This window comes from Salmo trutta, chromosome 13, assembly GCF_901001165.1.
Source record: "Salmo trutta chromosome 13, fSalTru1.1, whole genome shotgun sequence".
Classification (NCBI taxonomy): Eukaryota; Metazoa; Chordata; class Actinopteri; order Salmoniformes; family Salmonidae; genus Salmo; species Salmo trutta.
The window spans coordinates 45,191,142-45,214,493 of NC_042969.1; the positions used below are offsets into that span (position 1 = coordinate 45,191,142).

Below are 23,352 nucleotides of genomic sequence, written 5' to 3' on the forward strand. Positions count from 1 at the left end.
AAACAGCGACGTTTTGTTCGTGAGTTCTAGACACTATCAGAATGCTTCTTCACGGTGTCGCGCATGGCGCATTGGCGTGACAAAAATGTCTAAATATTCCATTACCGTACTTCGAAGCATGTCAACCGCTGTTTAAAACCAATTTTTATGCCATTTATCTCGTAGATAAGTGATAATATTCCGACCGGGAATATGCATTGAGCCTAAACAGCCGAATAAAATTTCTCCTCAGGAGCGAATCGTGCACGCGCCTCATTCAAAGGTCCTCTGAGCAGCCACTTACAAAAGGTGATAATGTGTTTCAGCCTGAGGCTCCCTCGTAAACCTTCAGGTTTTTCGCGGGTTCTGAGAGCCTATTGGAGCCCTGGGAATTGTCACGTTACAGCTAAGATCCTTACTTTTCAATAAAAAGATGCAAGACGCACGACTCCTTGTCAGACAGGGTACTTCCTGCTTGAAACCTTGTCAGGTTTTTGCCTGCCATAGGAGTTCTGTTATACTCACAGACACCATTCAAACAGTTTTAGAAAATTCAGAGTGTTTTCTATCCAAACCTGAACAATAATATGCATATTCTAGCTTCTGAGTTGGTGTAGGAGGCAGTTAAAAATGGGAACATATTTTTTCCAAAATTCTCAATACTGCCCCCTATCCCCAAAAGGTTAACTCAATTTATTTCAACATTTGGGATTCCAAAAATCGTCCAGTCAGATCAGGGATCTAACTTTACCTCCCATTTATTTGCTCAGGTTCTCAAACAGCTTAAAGTTAGACACAATAAGTCTACTGCGTACCATGCTCAGAGTCAGGGAGCTTTGGAACGTTTTCATCAAACTTTAAAATCCTTGCTTCGTGCATACTGTACAGAACTGTCTGCAGATTGGGAGGAGGGGTTACCTTGGTTGTTACTAGCTGCTCGTGAGGTAGTGCAGGAAAGCACAGGGTTTAGCCCAAATGACTTAGTGTTTGGTCATAAGGTGCGTGGGCCTTAAGCAGTGCTGCAGGATGGTTGTTTTCCTGAGAAACCACCTCGGAACCTTATTGACTACGTAAATGGTTTTAGGTTGAAGTTGTATAGGGCTGGTGAACTGGCAAAAGAAACAAACATGTTCTCAACAGAAAATGAAACTGAAATATGACGGACAGGCTGAGCAACGTGAGTTTAGTCCCGGTCATCGTGTACTTGCTCTTTTGCCTCTTGTAAGTTCACCTTTTCAGGCAAAATACTGTGGTCCCTTCACTGTTGCGCAAAGTGTCAGATTTGAACTATCTTATTGAAACCCCTGGTCATAGGAAGTCCTCTAAATTATGCCATGTGAACCTGTTAAAATGTTATCACTCCCGTGATCTAAGCAAAGTGGAAGGCACTCCAGCGGTGAGGTCAGTGTTGACTGCTGCTCCAGTCACTGCATCTTGTGGCTTTAACTTTGTGGAGGGGGGAGAAGAGGAGGTAGTTAGGGTTTCGGATGAGGTCTTACAAGGTTGGTTTTAAAACTCCCAGACTTTGCAAAACCTTGGGGTTTTGGTAGATAATTTAGACTCTGAGAAACGTGATGAATTGGTAGCTCTTATTAGAAGCTACCCTGTTTTGTTTTCTGACACTCTATCGAAAACCCATTTAATTGAGCATGACATAGACATCGGAGATGCTAAGCCTATCAAACAGAGATTTTATCGTGTATCTCAGGAGAAGAGGGTGCAATTGGAAACAGAGGTGCAGTATATGTTGGACAATGGTATTGCGGAGCCATGTTATTGAAATTGGGCTTCACCCTGTCTTCTGGTCAAAAAGTCTGATTCCACATTCAGACCTTGCACTGATTATAGAAAAGTTAACAATGTTACTAAAGCAGACCTTTACCCTCTTCCTAGGATGGAGGACTGTATTGATCAAGTTGGGTCAGCAAGGTATGTTAGCAAATTTGATCTTTTAAAGGGATATTGGCAAGTACCCCTTACCAAAGGAGCTTGTGAGATTGCTGCCTTTATAACTCCATCTGGTTTGTTCTCTTAAACAGTGATGCCTTTCGTGTTGCAGAATGCTCCAGACACTTTCCAGAGGCTGTTGAATCGGGTGGTCTCAGGTCTGGAAGGGTGTGCCGTGTACTTGGACGACGTGGTCGTCTACTCAGACTCTTGGGAGCAGCATGTCTGTAGAGTGCAAGCCCTGTTCGAAAGACTGGTGTGGGCAAGGCTGACTATCAATTTGGCCAAGTGTGAGTTTGCCAAAGCTACAGTCACATACCTAGGCAAGGTTGTTGGTCACGGTGTTGTCTGTCCCGTGGAAGCCAAGGTTCAGGCTGTGAAGCAGTTCCCACAGCCCTCCACAAAGAAATAACTGATGCGCTTCCTGGGAATGGCGGGGTACTACCGTGCTTTTTGTAAACTTTTCGGTAGCAGTGTCCCCCCTGACCAATCTGTTGAAGGCCAAGGCTGAGTTTATCTGGTCCACCCAGTGTCAAGAGGCATTTGATGCAGTTAAGGCTCTTTTGTGTTTGGCACCCGTGTTGGTAGCACCAAATTTTGGGAAACCTTTCAAATTGCAGGTAGACGCCAGTCAAATCGGTGCTGGGGCTGTGCTTCTCCAGGAAAATGATGAAAATATTGAGTGTCCAGTCAGTTTCTTTTCCCGGAAATTTAAGAAGTATCAGAAAAACTATTCTGTAATTGAAAAGGAGGCTTTAGGTCTCATTTGGGCTTTACAGCACTTCGAGGTCTATGTTGGTTCTTGTTTAACCTCTCTGGGGTATGTGGGACGATTTCGTCCCACCTACGTAACAGCTACTGGAATTCCAGTGGCGCGATTTTTGAATCGTTAGAAATACTATAACTTCAATTTCTCAAACATATGACTATTTCACAGCTATTTAAAGACAAGAATCTCGTTAATCTAACCCCACTGTCCGATTTCAAAAAGGCTTTACAACGAAAGCAAAACATTAGATTATGTCAGCAGAGTGCCCAGCCAGAAAAAATCTGACACCCATTTTTCAAGCTAGCATATCATGTCACATAAACCCAAACCACAGCTAAATGCAGCACTAACCTTTGATGATCTTCATCAGATGACACACCTAGGACATTGTGTTATACAATACATGCATGTCTGTTCAATCAAGTTCATATTTATATCAAAAACCAGCTTTTTACATTAGCATGTGACGTTCAGAAAAAGCATAACCACCGCAAACTTCCGGGGAATTTACTAACAGTTTGCTAAATTACTCACGATAAACGTTCACAAAAAGCATAACAATTATTTTAAGAATTATAGATACATTACCCCTCTATGCACTCGATATGTCCGATTTTAAAATAGCTTTTCGGATGAAGCACATTTTGCAATAATCTAAGTACATAGCCCGGCATTACAGTGCTAGCTATTTAGATACCCACCCAGGTCAGCCTCCACCAAAATCAAATTTCCTATAAGAAAAATGTTCTTACCTTGCTTGTTCTTCATCAGAATACACTGCCAGGACTTCTACTTCAATAACAAATGTTGGTTTGGTCCCAAATAATCCATCGTTATATCCAAACAGCGACGTTTTGTTCGTGAGTTCTAGAATGCTTTTTCACGGTCCCGCGCATGGCGCGTTGGCTTGTCAAAAATGTCTAAATATTCCATTACCGTACTTCGAAGCATGTCAACCGCTGTTTAAAACCAATTTTTATGCCATTTATGTCGTAGAGAAGTGATAATATTCCGACCGGGAGTATGCATTGAGCCTAAACAGCCGAATAAAATTTCTCCTCAGAAGCGACTCATGCACGCGCATCATTCAAAGGTCCTCTCAGCATCCACTTACAAAAGGCGATAATATGTTTCAGCCTGAGGCTCCCTCGTAAACCTTCAGGTATTTCCCGGGCTCTGAGAGCCTATCGGAGCCCTGGGAATTGTCACGTTACAGCTAAGATCCTTACTTTTCAATAAAAAGAGGTAAGACGCACGACTCCTTGTCAGACAGGGTACTTCCTGCTTGAAACCTTGTCAGGTTTTTGCCTGCCATAGGAGTTCTGTTATACTCACAGACACCATTCAAACAGTTTTAGAAAATTCAGAGTGTTTTCTATCCAAACCTGAACAATAATATGCATATTCTAGCTTCTGAGTTGGTGTAGGAGGCAGTTAAAAATGGGAACATATTTTTTCCAAAATTCTCAATACTGCCCCCTATACCAAACAGGTTAACCTGTTTAACTGTGCTCACGGACCACAACCCACTTACTTTTCTGAAGTCCTTGCAAAATCCCAACCAACGCCTGATGCGTTGGGCTTTGTTCTTGCAACCATTCAACCTGGATATTAGACACATTAGGGGTAAGGATAATATAATTGCTGATGCTCTGTCTCGTGCTCCTTTAATGGGCAAGCTAGGATGGACGTAGTCAATATAACTATTTGTTTAGCACTTTTGAAATGTACAGAGACAGAATTCATAACATGGGCCATTCTTATAGTGTTCTCCCTGTACACCAAATCAGAACCGTAGTATAAATAATGGGGGCAAATAAGCAGACAATGAAAGCTCTTACAAAATTGGATGATTACATTTCTCTAAAACAGGTTATAAACTACATGTGCACCACCAAGTCAGAACATTGGGCGAAATTAAGAAGGGAAAATAGACCAAATTATTAGCGTGAGGCACATGGGCTCCTAACAGCTTTCTACACAACATACATTTAGTATACATTTCTTAGCTACAGTATACATATCTACCTGGCATTGTAAATTTTTTTATGCAGCAGCATACAAGAAATGTTTGGACTCATCTTGTTGTGTTGTGCTCACTTGAACAGGAAGGTGGCACGGCGGTCTTTCATGGGCAAATTTTGCCATCAAAGTAGCATTCTCTGGATTTATGGTGCTTTCAAGACAACTGGGAACTCTGAAAAAAACAAGTTCAAGTCAAGATGACGTCATTGATCTTCAGGTCGTAGCTCTAGAAAGAGGCCCGAGTTCCTGAGTTTGATGACCGGTCAAAACGTATTTCCCAATCAGAGCTCGTTTTTCCGGAATTCCCAGTTGTCTTGAACTCACTGAAGTCAAGTTTTCACAGTTCAGAGTTAACAGTTGTTTTGAGTGCGGCACAAATCATGCTTCATTGACAGCATGGCCAATGTTGAATGTTTATCATTTTAAACTGGGAAAAGAGACACTTAATCCCAGATTTGCGACCACACAGCCACTCCACTGAATAGCAGGCCAGTGATTGCTTTGCAATGCTTGCAGTTAGCAACTGTCACTGATTCCTTCCAAACCACTCATTGTTGAATTTGTGATTTCAACTTGTGTAATGTTTATGTCCAATGGCCGATGAGCACCGATATGTTTTATCTATAATTTCTCTTCATTATTTCTCTACATATGACAAGGATTAAAAAGGATTTGCGACCGGGAGACCCATGGGGCGGTGCACAATTGGCCCAGCTTCGTCCGAGTTAGGGGAGGGTTTCGTTGGCAGGGATGTCCTTCTCCCATCGTGCACTAGTGACTCTTGTGGCGGGTCGGGCGCAGTGCACGCTGACATCGTCGCCAGGTGTGGTGTTTCCTCCGACACATTGGTGCAGCTGGCTTCCTGGTTAAGTGGGCATTGTGTCAAGAAGCAGTCCAGCTTGGTTGGGTTGTGTTTCGGAGGACGCACGGCTTTCAACCTTCGCCTCTCCCGAGTCTGTACGAGAGTTGCAGCGATGAGACAAAACTGTAACAACCAATTGGATACCACGAAACTGGGGAGAAAAAAAAGGGGTACAAAAAATTCAACAATCACAAATGGCACCCAGTTGTCAATGGTTTTAGTGGAGCTGTGGGTCTCCTTGCTCCCCAGCAGGAAAATCGAATGTTTTACACCTTATTGTGACGTTTTATTGAAAACTATTGACTCAGGGGTGTGAATACTTATGTAAATTAGATATTTCTGTGTTTCATTTTCAATAAATGTGCACCATTTGCAATAAATGTGCACCAGTCATGGGGTATTGTGTGTAGATGGATAAGAAAAAAAAATCTAATCCATTTTGAATTCAGGCTGTAACACAACAAAATGTGTAAAAAGTCAAAGGGTATGAATACTTTGAGGGCAGTGCACTGTACATCATTGCTGGAGTGTGCATGGTTACTGGCTAATGAATTCGATGGGCTGTGCTAGACTTTAAGTAGCATAATAAGAAAATATATGATTCCTCCCAAATACAGTTTTCATTGTATACTAGTTTTTTTTAGTGGCTTGTGTTTGCTGTTTACATCGGTCGGGGGACATCCAATCTGTTTCCATCGGGTGTCTCGCATCACAAGCGGGTGTAACCAATCAGAGACGATAGCTGGCAGCCGCCGCCAAGCTTGTGTACTGCGAAAAGGGGTCCGACTAGTTCTGTCGCTTCCATTGACAGAAAGTAGAGAGATTTTCGCCTGGCCCTGGTTATATTTTTTAAACTTTTTGTTCTCCGGCAGTACATGTAAAAGGTAAATACATATTTTGTTTTACACATTTGCCTAACAAAATGAGCTACTATAGATAAGACATCGTGTACTTTCTATTTAGTTAGCCAGCTAATGTAATGGTAGCCAGCCAGCAGCTAGCTAGTAAGCTAACGTTAGGTAGCCTAGCAATTAGCCTAACGTTACTTTTTAGCTAACACTTGTTTTTTGTTGCCAGTTTTTACGATAATTATACTGTAATTTATGATAAATGTATGAAGCTACAACACTACGTAATATCTTAGCTCAATAGCCATGTACAATTTGCGTTGCGAATAACGAAATTAGACATTGCCTTCGAGGCAAACAAATGTTTAGCATTAACTCAATCTGCTATTTTGTATATAAATTATACTTTTGGTGTAACGTTATGTGGACACCTGCTCGTCGAACATCAAATTCCAAAATCATGTGCATTAATATGGAATTGGTCCACCCTTTGCTGCTATACCGATAACCCCGCTATTGTTAATTTACTGCTGCTCTTTAATTATGTGTTACTTTTATTTCTTCTTTATTTAACACATTTTTCTTAACTGCATTGTTGGTTAAGGGCTTGTGAGTAAGCATTTCACTGTAAGGTGAAATACCTGTTGTATTCGGTGCATGTGACAAATAACATTTTATTTTATTTTGATAATAGCCTCCACTCTTTTGGGAAGGCTTTTCACTAGATGTTGGAACATTGCTACAGGGACTTGCTTCCATTCAGCCACGAGCATTAGTGAGGTCAGGCGATTAGGCATTCCAATTCATCCCAAAGGTGTTCGATGGGGTTGAGGTCAGGGCTCTGTGCAGGCCAGTCAAGTTCTTCCACATTGATCTCGACAAACCATATCTGTATGGATCTCACTTTGTGCATGGGGGCATTGTCATGCTTAAAAGTGGAAGGGCCTTCCCCAAACTGTAGCCACAAACTTGGAATCACAGCATCTGGAATGTCATTGTATGCTGTACCGTTAAGATTTCCCTTCACTGGAACTAAGGGGCCTAGCCTGAACCATGAAAAACAGCCCCAGACCATTATTCCTCCTCTACCAAGCTTTACAGTTGGCACTATGCATCTGGGCAGGTAGTTTTCTCCTGGCATCCGCCAAACCCAGATTTTTCCGTCAGACTTCCAGATGGTGAAACATGATTCACCATTGCTCCAGAGTCCACTAGCGACTAGCTTTACATCACTCCAGCTGACACTTGGCATTGCGCATGTGTGTGGCTGCTCGGCCATGGAAACCCATTTCATGAATCTCCAGTCCCAATCTGTGAGCTCGTGTGGCCTACCACTTCGCGGCTGAGCCTTTGTTGCTCCTAGACATTTCCACTTTACAATAACGGCACTTGACCCGGGCAGCTCTAGCAGGGCAGAAATTTTATGAACTGACTTGTTGGAAGGGTGCCATCCTATGATGGTGCCACGTTGAAAGTCACTGAGCTCTTCAGTAAGGCCATTCTACTGCCAATGTTTGTCTATGGTCGATTGCATGTCTGTGTGCTCGATTTTTATACACCTGTCAGCAACTGGTGTGGCTGAAATAGCCGAATCCAGTAATTTGAAGGGGTGTCCACACTAGAGGTCGACCGATACCGATTATTGGAGGACCAAAAAAAAGCCAATACTGATTAATCGGCCAATTTTATATATTTCTTTACATTTGTGTGTGTAATAATTATACAATACTGAATTAACTTATTATACATAAAATCTATTTAGTCTCAAATAAATCATTAAACATGTTCAATTTGGTTTAAGTAATGCAAAAATAGTGTTGGCGAAGAAAGTAAAAGTGCAATATGTGCCATGTAAAAAAAGCTAACATTTAAGTTTCTTGCTCAGAACATATGAAAGCTGGTGGTTCAATATTCCCAGTTCTTCAATATTCCCAGTTAAGTTTTAGGTTGTAGTTATTATTGGAATCATGACGCGTCGACTTTCTTTCTATACCATTTGTATTTCATATACCTTTGACTATTGGATGTTCTTATAGGCACTTTAGTATTGCCAGGCTAATCTCGGGAGTTGATAGGCTTGAAGTCATAAACAGCACTGTGCTTCAAGCATTGCTAAGAGCTACTGGCTAAATGCAGTAAAGTGCTGTTTGAATGAATGGTTACGAGCCTTCCACCACGCAGTCAGACTGCTGTATCAAATCATAGACTTAATTATATAATAAACACAGAAATACGAACCTTAGGTCATTAATATGGTCAAATCCGGAAACTATCATTTCGAAAAAAAAGTATATTCTTTCAGTGAAATATGGAACCGTTCTGTATTTTATCTAACGGGTGGCATCCCTAAGAAATATTGCTGTTACATTGCACAACCTTCAATGTTATGTCATAATTATGTACAATTCTGGCAAATTACTTAGTCTTTGTTAGGAAGAAATGGTTTTCACACAGTTCGCTACGAGCCAGGCAGCCCAAACAGCAGGATATACCCTGACTCTGCTTGCACAGAACGCAAGAGAAGTGACACAATTTCCCTAGTTAATATTGCCTGCTAACATGAATTTATTTTAACTAAATATGCAGGTTTAAAAATATATACTTGTACTTTTAAAGGCATTGATTATGGTTAGGTACATTGGTGCAACGACAGTATTTTTTTCGCGACTGCGCTTGTTAAATCATCACCCGTTTGGCGAAGTAGGCTGTTATTCGATGAGAAATTAACAGGCACCACATTGATTATTTGCAACACAGGACAAGCTAGTTAAACTAGTAATATCATCAACCATTTGTAGTTAACCTGTTGGGGATAGGGGGCAGTATTTGCACGGCCGGATAAAAAACGTACCCGATTTAATCTGGTTACTACTCCTGCCCAGTAACTAGAATATGCATATAATTGTTAGATTTGGATAGAAAACACCCTAGTTTCTAAAACTGTTTGAATGGTGTCTGTGAGTATAACAGAACTCATATGGCAGGCAAAAACCTGAGAAGATTCCAGCAGGAAGCGCTCTCTTTGACTATTTCTTGGCCTTCTTGATCATCTCTAACCAAAACAGGGGATCTCTGGCATAACGTGACATTTTCTAACGCTCCCATAGGCTCTCAGAAGGTGCCAGAACGATGAATGGTGACTTTGCAGGCCATGGCTGAAAAACAGTAGCGCATTTGGATAGTGGTCGATCTGAGGACAATGAGACTGGAGGTGCGTGCACGAGCCGACACCATGTTTACTTTCTCTCTCTGAACAAAAACAACGACTCCCGGTCGGAATATTATCGCTTTTTTACGAGAAAAATCGCATAAAAATTGATTTTAAACAGCGTTTGACATGCTTCGAAGAACGATAATGGAATATTTTGACATTTTTTGTCACGAAACCCGTCGGGCGCGTCACCCTTCTTTACCCTTCGGATAGTGTCTTGAACGCACGAACAAAACGCCTCTATTTGGATATAACTAGGGATTATTTGGAACCAAACCAACATTTGTTATTGAAGTAGAAGTCCTGGGAGTGCATTCTGAAGAAGAACAGCAAAGGTAATACAATTTTGAGTACCACACTTGGTGGGTGTCAAAATAGCTAGCCTGTGATGGCCGGGCTATCTACTCAGAATATTGCAAAATGTGATTTCACCGAAAAGCTATTTTAAAATCGGACATAACGAGTGCATAAAGGAGTTCTCTATCTATAATTCTTAAAATAATTGTTATGTTTTTTGTGAACGTTTATCGTGAGCTATTTTGACACCCACCAAGTTTGGCACTCACCAAACTCAGATTTACTATAAGAAAAATTGGATTACCTTTGCTGTTCTTCGTCAGAATGCACTCCCAGGACTTCTACTTCAACACCCAATGTTGTTTTGGTTCCAAATAATCCATAGTTATATCCAAGTTTTGTTCGTGCGTCCAAATCACTATCCGAAGGGTGACGCGCCGGCGCGTTTCGTGACAAAAAGACTTCAGTGTGACATCTGTTCGTGCACAAGCAGCCTGGACATTTCATCTTGTAGCAGAGGGGAGGGGGATAGGCGACTATCGCCTGTAAGGTCTTAGGATGTGGGACAGGTATCGCCTTTGATATTCAGGTCTTTGTGTAGTCCTGTTTGTCTGCGTTTACTACTGTGCTATATGAATTTCTGAGTGTTTTTTTATACTTCTTTGTCACCAGACTTGTTCTCTCGTTACAGACTGAAGCTTGGTGCTCATTTGACTGTTTAGCTTGCTTTGTTATTCAAATACATTTTAGGACTTTATTCGGTTATGGTTCTTTCCATGTGACTGGACTTAAAACTGAGGGCGCCCCCACCCGCAATTGCTAATGACCCATCTGCAAACGCTGTGAAAAAGTGAAAATCTGAGGCCCGCACCCGACCCTAACCCGCTAATAGAGAAAATGTGCTGTAGGCTACAGCCAGAGATGGGCGGAAGATTTTTTTTGACAGGGGATGCAGGATTTTCTTTGCCTGATTTAGATATGTTTCTGCTTATAATTTGGGACATTTTGGTAGGATATTTGTAAAAAAGAAAAAAAAAGCAAATATCACATTTACATAAGTATTCAGACCTTTGACCTTTGGTGCGATTACATCCTCAGGTCTTCTTAGGTATAACGTTACAAGCTTGGCACTTGTATTTGGAGAGTTCTTCTCTGCAGATTCTCTCAAGCTCTGTCAGGTTGGATAGGGAGCGTCGCTGGACAGCTATTGTCAGGTCTCTCCAGAGATGCTCGATCGGGTTCAAGTCTGGGCTCTGGCAGGGCCACTCAAGGACATTCAGAGACTTGTCCCGAAACCACTCATTCATTGTCTTGGTTGTGTGCTTAGGGCCATTGTCCTGTTGGAAGGTGAACTTTCACCACAGTCTGAGAACCTGCTCCAGAGCACTCAGGACTTCATCAATGATCTCTCTGTACTTTGCTCCATTCGTCTTTCCCTTGATCCTGACTAATCTCCCAGTTTCTTCCAAATGTGACACTTGACATTCAGGCCAAAGAGTTCAATCTTGGTTTCATCAGACCAGAGAATCTTGTTTCTCGTGGTCTGAGAGTCCTGTAGGTGTCTTTTGGCAAACTCCAAACGGGCTGTTGTGCCTTTTTACTCAGGAATGTCTTCCGTCTGGCCATTCTACCATAAAGGCCTGATTGGTGGTGCTGCAGAGATGGTTGTACTTCTGGAAGGTTCTCCTATCTCCACAGAGAATTTCTAGAGCTCTGTCAGTGACCATTGGGTTCTTGGTTACCTCCTTGACCAAGGCCCTTCTCCCCCGATTGCTCCGTTTGGCTGGGCGGCCTGCTCTAGGAAGATTCTTAGTGGTTCCAAACTTCTTCCATTTAAGAATGATGGAGGCCACTGTGTTCTTGGGGACCTACAATGCTGCAAAGTTTTTTGGTACCTTTCCCCGGATCTTTACATCGACACAATCCTGTCTTTGAGCTCTATGGACAATTCCTTCGACCTCATTGCTTGGTTTTTGCTCTGACAGGCTAACTGTGGGACCTTACATAGATAGTGTGCCTTTCCAAATCATGTCCAATCAATTTGAATTTACCACAGTTGGACTCCAATGAAGTTCTAGGAACATCTCATGGATGATCAATGGAAACAGGATCCACCTGAGCTCAATTTCTAGTCTCATAGCAAGGGGTCTGAATACTTATATAAAAACGTTTTTTTTTTTTTTTTTTTTTAAATTTGCTAAAATGTCTAAACCTGTTCGCTTTAGATTTATATTGGAAAAAATATTTAATCAATTTTAGACTAAGGCTGTAACGTAACTGTTGAAAAGGTAAAGGGGCCTGAATACTTTCCGAAGGCACTGTATATATTGCAAAAGTTATCTTCAATGTGTCATTTTATTTCTACTACTGTAAGTCGCTCTGGATAAGAGCGTCTGCTAAATGACTAAAATGTAAATGTAATTTCTGATTTTCAAAAATTACATGTTCCATGTATGAAATACAGCCCGCCAGAGGTTTCACACAGTGCTCACTCCATGAAAATATTAACACACAAACAATACTTTTGAGAAAATGGTCATTGTCTGAAAATGCATTGCATATCATTCAAACGCAAGTTGCAATATTCAAAACACCAGACTCTCATTGGTGTATATTAGATATATTACAGTTAAGATGGGAAGTTTGCTAACTTTTTTTGCACATGCAAATTGGGGCCCATAGGCAGTTAACATTCAAATATATGTTTAATAGAGATCCAGACTCTGAATATAAGTTTTATTTGACGTGAAAAAGAAACAATGTCATTGTATATAAAGCAACATAAAATATGTGGTTTGCATCACTTAACACCCAATGTTAAATACTGTATATTCAACGTGATTTTTTTCAAGTGGCAAAGAAAAATGGTATAAAAATAACGATTTTTCTATACTGCGGCTTCTCTGGACATTTGAGAATTTTGCATCCATTGAATTTCGGAAATGCACCTTTTTGAAATCGTACGAGACCGTTTCGGAAGAGCAGAACTGCTGTGTTGATAAGCTGTGGAGGCGTGCCACTTACAGACGATTTCTGGTTTGGTAATTACAAAGATGGGCCACCAGATGGTATCAAGTGTGGTTTTGTTTTTATGATCTCATCTAGAAGTGGTGTTATTTTATGTTTTGATCATGTACATACACGTTACCAGGTGTTTAAACACACTTACACTTTAATGCCCGATGTTGCAAACGTAAGGTTTCCATTATCTCATCAGAGGGAGAGGTGGGAGAGAGATGGAGAGTTGCAGGATACAGAGAAAGTGAGAGAGACCTCCAGCCACTTTGGAGCTTCTCTGGTTCCTCTATAGGTTCTGTCCATGTTGGACAAAAGCCCATTATGTGGAGTGCCGCCTGGGGCCCACGGGGGAGCTATTGTTTGGCAGGGATGTGGGCGGCATCTCCTATCTGCCATTGATCCTTTGAATGGAACCTCCCTCTGCCTCTCCGGCCCTTCTAGGCTCACCAGCTGTTCGCTTCTTTGAGCCTCCCGGGGTCCTCAACAAGCTTTGACCACAAAGGCTGAGGCACTCCCGTTCCTGTACCATACTGTGGTATACGGTATTACTGGCATTGCACACGGGGCCACTTTCTTTCCAAATGTAAAAAAACAAAAGGCTAACAAATGCTAACAAAGTGCTTGGGAATTGCCTTAGTGGATGCTAGCTGAATGCTAAGAAGCACAAGCGAACAAACTAATTGCAAGCACAGGCAGCCCAGCTCAAAGTTGTACAATTCAATGTTTGCTGCATGCACAAATCAAATAACAGGGACCAAATGTTTAGCTGGAGCCATGTGATGGGAAGAATTTATTTGGCACATCTTACATTTTTTTACTTATAACATATTTAGCTGGCAAACAGTAGTGAATTTCAAGTCTAAGTTGATCACCTCTTGCACTGCACAACAGCGTATCGTCACGTCATGAAAGCTTACGTTTACTACGTGAGCTCTTTGAAAAAATACTAGGCCTTATACCGGGGTATTTGGAAATGGCCACGGGATGGTTTTTCAATACCGTCAGTACTGCTGAAACTAGGTTAGATGCAACACATCTGAATCCAACTGACCCAAATCCTCTAACGTTGTTAAAGTCCACAGAAGCAAATGTTAATGCACAGAAGGGTGTGAAACTACTGCTGTGTGTGTGTGTGTGTGTGTGTTTAACTATACTTGTGTGGAGCAGAAGTGCACACACTTTTGGGACATTCAGGGGAATGATGGATGATATATATGAGGTTGACCGATTTTATGATTTTTCAACGCCGATACCGATTTATTGGAGGACCCCAAAAAAACGATGCCGATTTTATTATTATTCTTATTTTTTTAAAATATATATATTTGTAATAATGACAATTACAACAATACTGAATTAACACTTTTTTTATTTTAACTTAATACATCAATAAAATCTATTTAGTCTCAAATAATGAAATATATTCAATTTGGTTTAAATAATGCAAAAACGAAGTGTTGGAGAAGAAAGTAAAAGTGCAATATTTGTCATGTAAAAAAAGCTAACGTTTAAGTTCCTTACTCAGAACATGAGAACATATGAAAGCTGGTGGTTCCTTTTAACATGAGTCTTCAATATTCCCAGGTAAGAAGTTATATGTTCTAGTTATTATAGGACTTTCTCTCTCTACCATTTGTATTTCATATACTTTTGACTATTGGATGTTCTTATGGGCACTATAGTATTGCCAGCCTAATCTTGGTAGTTGATAGGCTTGAAGTCATAAACAGCACAATGCTTGAAGCACAGCGAAGAGCTGCTGGCAAATGTAGGAAAGTGCTGTTTAAATGAATGCTTACGAGCCTGCTGCTGTCTACAACCGCTCAGTCAGACTGCTCTATCAAATATCAAATCATAGACTTAATTATAATATAACACACAGAAATACGAGCCTTAGGTCATTAATATGGTCAAATCCGGAAACTATCATTTTGAGGGAAAAAAAACGTTTATTCTTTCAGTGAAATACGGAACCGCTCTGTATTTTATCTAAGGGGTGGCATCCCTAAGTCTAAATATTGCTGTTACATTGCACAACCTTCAACGTTATGTCATAATTATGTACAATTCCGGAAAATTAATGACGGTCTTTGTTAGGAAGAAATGGTCTTCACACAGTTCGCTACGAGCCAGGGAGCCCAAACTGCTGCATATACCCTGACTCTGCTTGCACAGAACGCAAGAGAAATGACACAATTTCCCGAGTTAAAATAAATTCATGTTAGCAGGCAATATTAACTAAATATGCAGATTTAAAAATATATACATGTGTATTGATTTTAAAGGCATTGTTTATGGTTAGGTACACATTGGTGCAACGACAGTGCTTTTTTTTTGTGAATGTGCTTGTTAAATCATCACCCGTCTGACGAAGTAGGCTGTGATTCGATGATAAATTAACAGGTACCGCATCGATTATATGCAACGCAGGACAAGCTAGATAAACTAGTAATATCATCAACCATGTGTAGTTAACTAGTGATTATGTTAAGATTGATCGTTTTTTTATAAGATAAATGCTAGCTAGCAACTTACCTTGGCTCTTGCTGCACTCGCGTAAAAGTTAGTCGGTCTGCCATGCAGTCTCCTCGTGGAGTGCAATGTAATTGCATTTTCGGTGTCCAAAAATGCTGATTACTGATTGTTATGAAAACTTGAAATCGGCCCTAATTAAATCAGCCATGCTGATTAATCGGTCGACCTCATATACAGTGGGGGGAAAAAAGTGTTTGATCCCCTGCTGATTTTGTAAGTTTGCCCACTATAATTTTAATGGTAGGTTTATTTGAACAGTGAGAGACTGAATAACAACAAAAAAATCCAGAAAAAAGCATGTCAAAAATGTTATAAATTGATTTGCATTTTAATGAAGAAAAAAGTATTTGACCCCTCTGCAAAACATGACTTAGTACTTGGTGGCAAAACCCTTGTTGGCAATCACAGAGCTCAGACGTTTCTTGTAGTTGGCCACCAGGTTTGCACACATCTCAGGATGGATTTTGTCCCACTCATCTTTGCAGATCTTCTCCAAGTCATTAAGGTTTCGAGGCTGATGTTTGGCAACTCGAACCTTCAGCTCCCTCCACAGATTTTCTATGGGATTAAGGTCTGGAGACTGGCTAGGCCACTCCAGGACCGTAATGTTCTTCTTCTTGAGCCACTCCTTTGTTGCCTTGGCCGTGTGTTTTGGGTCATTGTCATGCTGGAATACCCATCCACTACCCATTTTCAATGCCCTGGCTGAGGGAAGGAGGTTGTCACCCAAGATTTGACGGTACATGGCCCCGTCAAATGATGCGGTGAAGTTGTCCTGTCCCCTTAGCAGAAAAACACCCCCAAAGCATAATGTTTCCACCTCCATGTTTGACGGTGGGGATGGTGTTCTTGGGGTCATAGGCAGCATCAAACACGGCGAGTTGAGTTGATGCCAAAGAGCTCTATTTTGGTCTCATCTGACCACAACACTTTCACCAGTTGTCCTCTGAATCATTCAGATGTTCATTGGCAAACTTCAGACGGGCATGTACATGTGCTTTCTTGAGCAGGGGGACCTTGCGGGCACTGCAGGATTTCAGTCCTTCACGGCGTAGTGTGTTACCAATTGTTTTCTTGGTGACTGTGGTCCCAGCTGCCTTGAGATCATTGACAAGATCCTCCCGTGTAGTTCTGGGCTGATTCCTCACCGTTCTCATGATCATTGCAACTCCACGAGGTGAGATCTTGCATGGAGCCCCAGGCCGAGGGATATTGACAGTTCTTTTGTGTTTCTTCCATTTGCGAATAATCGCACCAAATGTTATCACCTTCTCACCAAGCTGCTTGGCGATGGTCTTGTAGCCCATTCCGGCCTTGTGTAGGTCTACAATCTTGTCACTGACATCCTTGGAGAGCTCTTTGGTCTTGGCCATGTTGGAGAGTTTGGAATCTGATTGATTGCTTCTGTGGACAGGTGTCTTTTATACAGGTAACAAGCTGAGATTAGGAGCACTCCTTTTAAGTGTGCTCCTAACATTTTTGACATGCCTTTTTCTCGATGTTTTAGTTGTTCTTCTGTCTCTCACTGTTCAAATAAACCTAACATTAAAATTATAGACTGATCATTTCTTTGTCAGTGGGCAAACATACAAAATCAGCAGGGGATCAAATACTTTTTTCCCCCACTGTGTGTATGTATATGTGTGTATGTGTGTGTATATATATATATTATTAGATTTCTCAGCCAAAAAGAAACGTCAGGACCCTGTCTTTCAAAGATATTTCGTAAAACTCCAAATAACTTCACAGATCTTCATTGTAAAGGGTTTAACCTGTCTGGGGTATGTGGGACGATTTCGTCCCACCTACGTAACAGCTACTGATATTCCAGTGGCGCGATTTTTGAATCGTTAGAAATACTATTACTTCAATTTCTCAAACATATGACTATTTTACAGCTATTTAAAGACAAGAATCTCGTTAATCTAACCCCACTGTCCGATTTCAAAAAGGCTTTACAACGAAAGCAAAACATTAGATTATGTCAGCAGAGTGCCCAGCCAGAAAAAATCAGACAGCCATTTTTCAAGCTAGCATATCATGTCACATAAACCCAAACCACAGCTAAATGCAGCACTAACCTTTGATGATCTTCATCAGATGACACACCTAGGACATTGTGTTATACAATACATGCATGTCTGTTCAATCAAGTTCATATTTATATCAAAAAACAGCTTTTTGCATTAGCATGTGACGTTCAGAAAACGCATAACCCCCGGCAAACTTCCGTTGAATTTACTAACAGTTTGCTAAATTACTCACGATAAACGTTCACAAAAAGCATAACAATTATTTTAAGAATTATAGATACATTACTCCTCTATGCACTCGATATGTCCGATTTTAAAATAGCTTTTCGGATGAAGCACATTTTGCAATAATCTAAGTACATAGCCCGGCATTACAGGGCTAGCTATTTAGATACCCACCCAGGTCAGCATCCACCAAAATCACATTTCCTATAAGAAAAATGTTCTTACCTTGCTTGTTCTTCATCAGAATACACTGCCAGGACTTCTACTTCAATAACAAATGTTGGTTTGGTCCCAAATAATCCATCGTTATATCCAAACAGCGACGTTTTGTTCGTGAGTTCTAGAATGCTTCTTCCCGGTTTCGCGCATGGCGCATTGGCGTGTCAAAAATGTCTAAATATTCCATTACCGTACTTCGAAGCATGTCAACCGCTGTTTAAAACCAATTTTTATGCCATTTATGTCGTAGAGAAGTGATAATATTCCGACCGGGAGTATGCATTGAGCCTAAACAGCCGAATAAAATTTCTCCTCAGAAGCGACTCATGCACGCGCATCATTCAAAGGTCCTCGGAGCATCCACTTACAAAAGGCGATAATATGTTTCAACCTGAGGCTCCCTCGTAAACCTTCAGTTATTTCGCGGGCTCTGAGAGCCTATTGGAGCCCTGGGAATTGTCACGTTACAGCTAAGATCCTTACTTTTCAATAAAAAGATGCAAGACGCACGACTCCTTGTCAGACAGGGTACTTCCTGCTTGAAACCTTGTCAGGTTTTTGCCTGCCATAGGAGTTCTGTTATACTCACAGACACCATTCAAACAGTTTTAGAAAATTCAGAGTGTTTTCTATCCAAACCTGAACAATAATATGCATATTCTAGCTTCTGAGTTGGTGTAGGAGGCAGTTAAAAATGGGAACATATTTTTCCAAAATTCTCAATACTGCCCCCTAGCCCAGACAGGTTAAACACTGTTTTCCGTGCTTGTTCAATGAACCATAAACAATTAATGAACATGCACCTGTGGAACGGTTGTTAAGACACTAACAGCTTACAAGACGGTAGACAATTAAGGTTACAGTTATGAAAACTTAAGACACTAAATAGGCCTTTCTACTGACTCTGAAAAACACCAAAAGAAAGATGCCCAGTGTCCCTGCTCATCTGCGTGAACATGCCTTAGGCATGCTGCAAGGACGCATGAGGACTGCAAATGTGGCCAGGGCAATAAATTGCAATGTCCGTACCGAGACGCCTAAGACAGCGCAGCTGATCGTCCTCGCAGTGGCAGACCACGTGTAACAACCCCTGCACAGGATCGGTACATCCGAACATCACACCTGCGGGACAGCTACAGGATGGCAACAACTTCCCGAGTTACACCAGGAAAGCACAATCCCTTCATCAGTGCTCGGACTGTCCGCAATAGGCTGAGGGAGGCTGGACTGAGGGCTTATAGGCCTGTTGTAAGGCAGGCCCTCACCAGACATCACCGGCAACAACGTCGCCTATGGGCACAAACCCACCGACACTGGACCAGACAGGACTGGCAAAAAATGCTGTTCTCTGACGACTCGCGGTTTTGTCTCACCAAGGGTGATGGTCGGATTCGTGTTTATCGTCGAAGGAATGAGCGTTACACCGAGGCCTGTACTCTGGAGCGGGATCGATTTGGAGGGGGGGGGTCCTTCATGGTCTGGGGCGGTGTGTCACAGCATCATCGGACTGAGCTTGTTGTCATTGCCTGCAATCTCAACACTGTGCGTTACAGCGAAGATCCCCTCCCTCATGTGGTACCCTTCCTGCAGGCTCATCCTGACATGACCCTCCAGCATGACAATGCCACCAGCCATACTGCTCGTTCTGTGCGTGATTTCCTGCAAGACAGGAATGTCAGTGTTCTGCCATGGCCAGCGACTAGCCCGGAGCTCAATCCCATTGAGCACGTCTGGGACCTGTTGGATCGGAGGGTGAGGGCTAGGGCCATTCCCCCAGAAATGTCTGGGAACTTGCAGGTGCCTTGGTGGAAGAGTGGGGTAACATCTCACAGCAAATCTGGTGCAGTCCATGAGGAGGAGATGCACTGCAGTACTTAATGCAGTTCGTGGCCACACCAGATACTGACTGCTACTTTTGAGTTTGACCCCTCCCCTTTTGTTCAGGGACACATTATTCAATTTCTGTTAGTCACATGTCTGTTGAATCTTATGTTCATACACATATTTACACGTTAACTTCTCTAGGACCGGCGGGACGAATTCGTCCCACCTACGTAACAGCCAGTTGAATCCTGTGGCGCGATTTTCAATTACCTTTGAAATGCTATTACTTCAATTTCTCAAACATATGACTATTTTACAGCTATTTAAAGACAAGACTCTCGTTAATCTAACCCCACTGTCCGATTTCAAAAAGGCTTTACAACGAAAGCAAAACATTAGATTGTCAGCAGAGTACCCAGCCAGAAATAATCAGACACCCATTTTTCAAGCTAGCATATAATGTCACAAAAACCCAGAAGACAGCTAAATGCAGCACTAACCTTTGATGATCTTCATCAGATGACACACCTAGGACATTATGTTATACAATACATGCATGTCTGTTCAATCAAGTTCATATTTATATAAAAAACCAGCTTTTTACATTAGCATGTGACGTTCAGAACTAGCATACCCCCCGCAAACTTCCGGCGAATTTACTAACAGTTTGCTAAATTACTCACGATAAACGTTCACAAAAAGCATAACAATTATTTTAAGAATTATAGATACATTACTCCTCTATGCACTCGATATGTCCGATTTTAAAATAGCTTTTCGGTGAAAGCACATTTTGCAATATTCTAAGTAGGTAGCCCGGCATCACAGGGCTAGCTATTTAGACACCCACCAAGTTTAGCCTTCACCAAAGTCAGATTTACTATTAGAAAAGTTTGATTACCTTTCCTGTTCTTCGTCAGAATGCACTCCCAGGACTTCTACTTCAATAACAAATGTAGGTTTGGTCCAAAATAATCCATAGTTATGTTCCAACAGCGACGTTTTGTTTGTGCGTTCTAGACACTATCCCAATGGTAAATAAGGGTTACGAGCACGACGCATTTCGCGACAAATAAATTCTAAATATTCCATTACCGTACTTCGAAGCATGTCAACCGCTGTTTAAAATCAATTTTTATGCCATTTTTCTCGTAAAAAAGCGATAATATTCCGACCGGGAAATAGTTTTTTATTACAAAGAGAGTGAAAGTAAAAGCATGGGATCCCCTCATGCACGAGCCTCAGTCTGATGGCCCTCTGATGGAGCACTTGCCAAAAGTGCTAGTGTGTTTCAGCCTGGGCCTGGAATTACGTCATTCAGCTTTTTCCTGGGTTCTGAGAGCCTATGGGAGCCGTAGGAAGTGTCACGTCATGCCAGAGATCCCCTGTTTTTGTTAGAGATGATCAAGGAGGGCAATAAATGGTCAGACAGGCCACTTCCTGTAAGGAATCTTCTCAGGTTTTTGCCTGCCATATGAGTTCTGTTATACTCACAGACACCATTCAAACAGTTTTAGAGACTTTAGGGTGTTTTCTATCCAAAGCCAATAATTATATGCATATTCTAGTTTCTGGGCAGGAGTAGTAATCAGATTAAATCGGGTACGTTTTTTTATCCGGCCGTGCAAATACTGCCCCCTATCCCCAACAGGTTAAGAACACATTCTTATTTTCAATGACGGCCTAGGAACGGTGGGTTAACTGCCTTGTTCAGGGGCAGAACGACAGATTTTTATCTTGTCAGCTTGGGGATTCAATCTTGCAACCTTACAGTTAACTAGTCCAACGCTCTAACCACCTGCTTTACATTGCACTCCACGAGGAGCCTGCCTGTTACGCGAATGCAGTAAGAAGCCAAGGTAAGTTGCTGGCTAGCATTAAACTTATCTTATAAAAAACAATCAATCAATCATAATCACTAGTTAACTACACATGGTTGATGATATTACTAGTTTATCTAGCCTGTCCTGCGTTGCATATAATCGATGCGGTACGCATTCGTGAAAAAGGACTGTCGTTGCTCCAACGTGTACTTAACCATAAACATCAATGTCTTTCTTAAAATCAATACAGAAGTATATATTTTTAAACCTGCATATTTAGTTAATATTGCCTGCTAACATGAATTTCTTTCAACTAGGGAAAATGTGTCACCTCTGCAACAGAGTCAGGGTATATGCAGTAGTTTGGGCCACCTGGCTTGTTGCGAACTGTGTGAATACTATTTCTTCCTAACAAAGACAGCCAACTTCGCCAAACGGGGGATGATTTAACAAAAGCGCATTTGCGAAAAAAGCACTCGATGCCTTTCTTAAAAACAATACACAGAAGTATATATTTTTACACCTGCATATTTAGCTAAAAGAAATCCAGGTCAACAGGCAATATTAACCAGATGAAATTGTGTCAGTTCTCTTGCGTTCATTGCATGCCGAGTCAGGATATATGAAACAGTTTGGGCCTCCTGGCTCGTTGCGAACTAATTTGCCAGAATTTTACGTAATTATGACATAACATTGAAGGTTGTGCAATGTAACATGAATATTTAGACTTAGGGATGCCACTCGTTAGATAAAATACGGAACGGTTTACGTTTTGTTTTCGAGATGATAGTTTCCGGATTCGACCATATTAATGACCTAAGGCTCGTATTTCTGTGTGTTTTATTATATTATAATTAAGTCTATGATTTGATATTTGATAGAGCAGTCTGACTGAGCGGTGGTAGGCACCAGCAGGTTCGTAAGCATTCATTCAAACAGCACTTTCGTGCATTTTGCCAGCAGCCCTTCGCAATTCTTCAAGCATTGCGCTGTTTATGACTTCAAGCCTATCAACCCCCGAGATTAGGCTGGTGTAACCGATGTGAAATGGCTAGCTAGTTAGCCGGGTGCGCGCTAATAGCGTTTCAAATGTCACTCGCTCTGAGACTTGGAGTAGTTGTTCCCCTTGCTCTGCATGTGTAACGCTGCTTCGAGGGAGGCTGTTGTCAATGTGTTCCTGGTTTGAGCCCAGGTAGGAGCGAGGAGAGGGACGGAAGCTATACTGTTACACTGGCAATACTAAAGTGCCTATAAGAACATCCAAGAGTCAAAGGTATTTGAAATACAAATCGTATAGAGAGAGAGAGAGAGTCCTATAATAACTACAACCTAAAACTTCTTACCTGGGAATATTGAAGACTCATGTTAAAAGGAACCACCAGCTTTCATATGTTCTGAGCAAGGAACTTAAACATTAGCTTTTTTACATGGCACATTGCACTTTTACTTTCTTCTCCAACACTTTGTTTTTGCATTATTTAAACCAAATTGAACATGTTTCATTATTTATTTGAGGCTAAATTGATAGTATTTATGAATTATATGAAGTTAAAATAAGTGTTCATTCAGTATTGTTGTAATTGTCATTATTACAAATAAAAAAATCAGCCGATTAATCGGCATCGTCTTTTTTTTGGTCCTCCAATAATCGGTATCGGTGGTGAAAAATCATAAGCGGTCGACCTCTAGTTCCTAGTGAATACACTACTGACAAAATATTAGTTTACAGGTGTAATA

The 23,352-nt window shown here is 41.4% G+C and overlaps 1 protein-coding gene across 2 annotated transcripts in view; it reads left to right on the forward strand.

Moving 5' to 3' along the window:
• The first annotated feature begins 6,330 nt into the window (after positions 1 to 6,330).
• Positions 6,331 to 23,352, forward strand: part of LOC115205830 (transcription factor Dp-2) — a 52,714-nt gene continuing 35,692 nt past the window's right edge. The window contains exon 1 of one of the 2 annotated variants that reach the window (XM_029772180.1): positions 6,331 to 6,466. The gene's annotated coding sequence lies outside the window, so the exon portion shown is untranslated. The remainder of the gene's footprint in view (positions 6,467 to 23,352) is intronic. The other variant, XM_029772179.1, reaches the window with a different exon arrangement.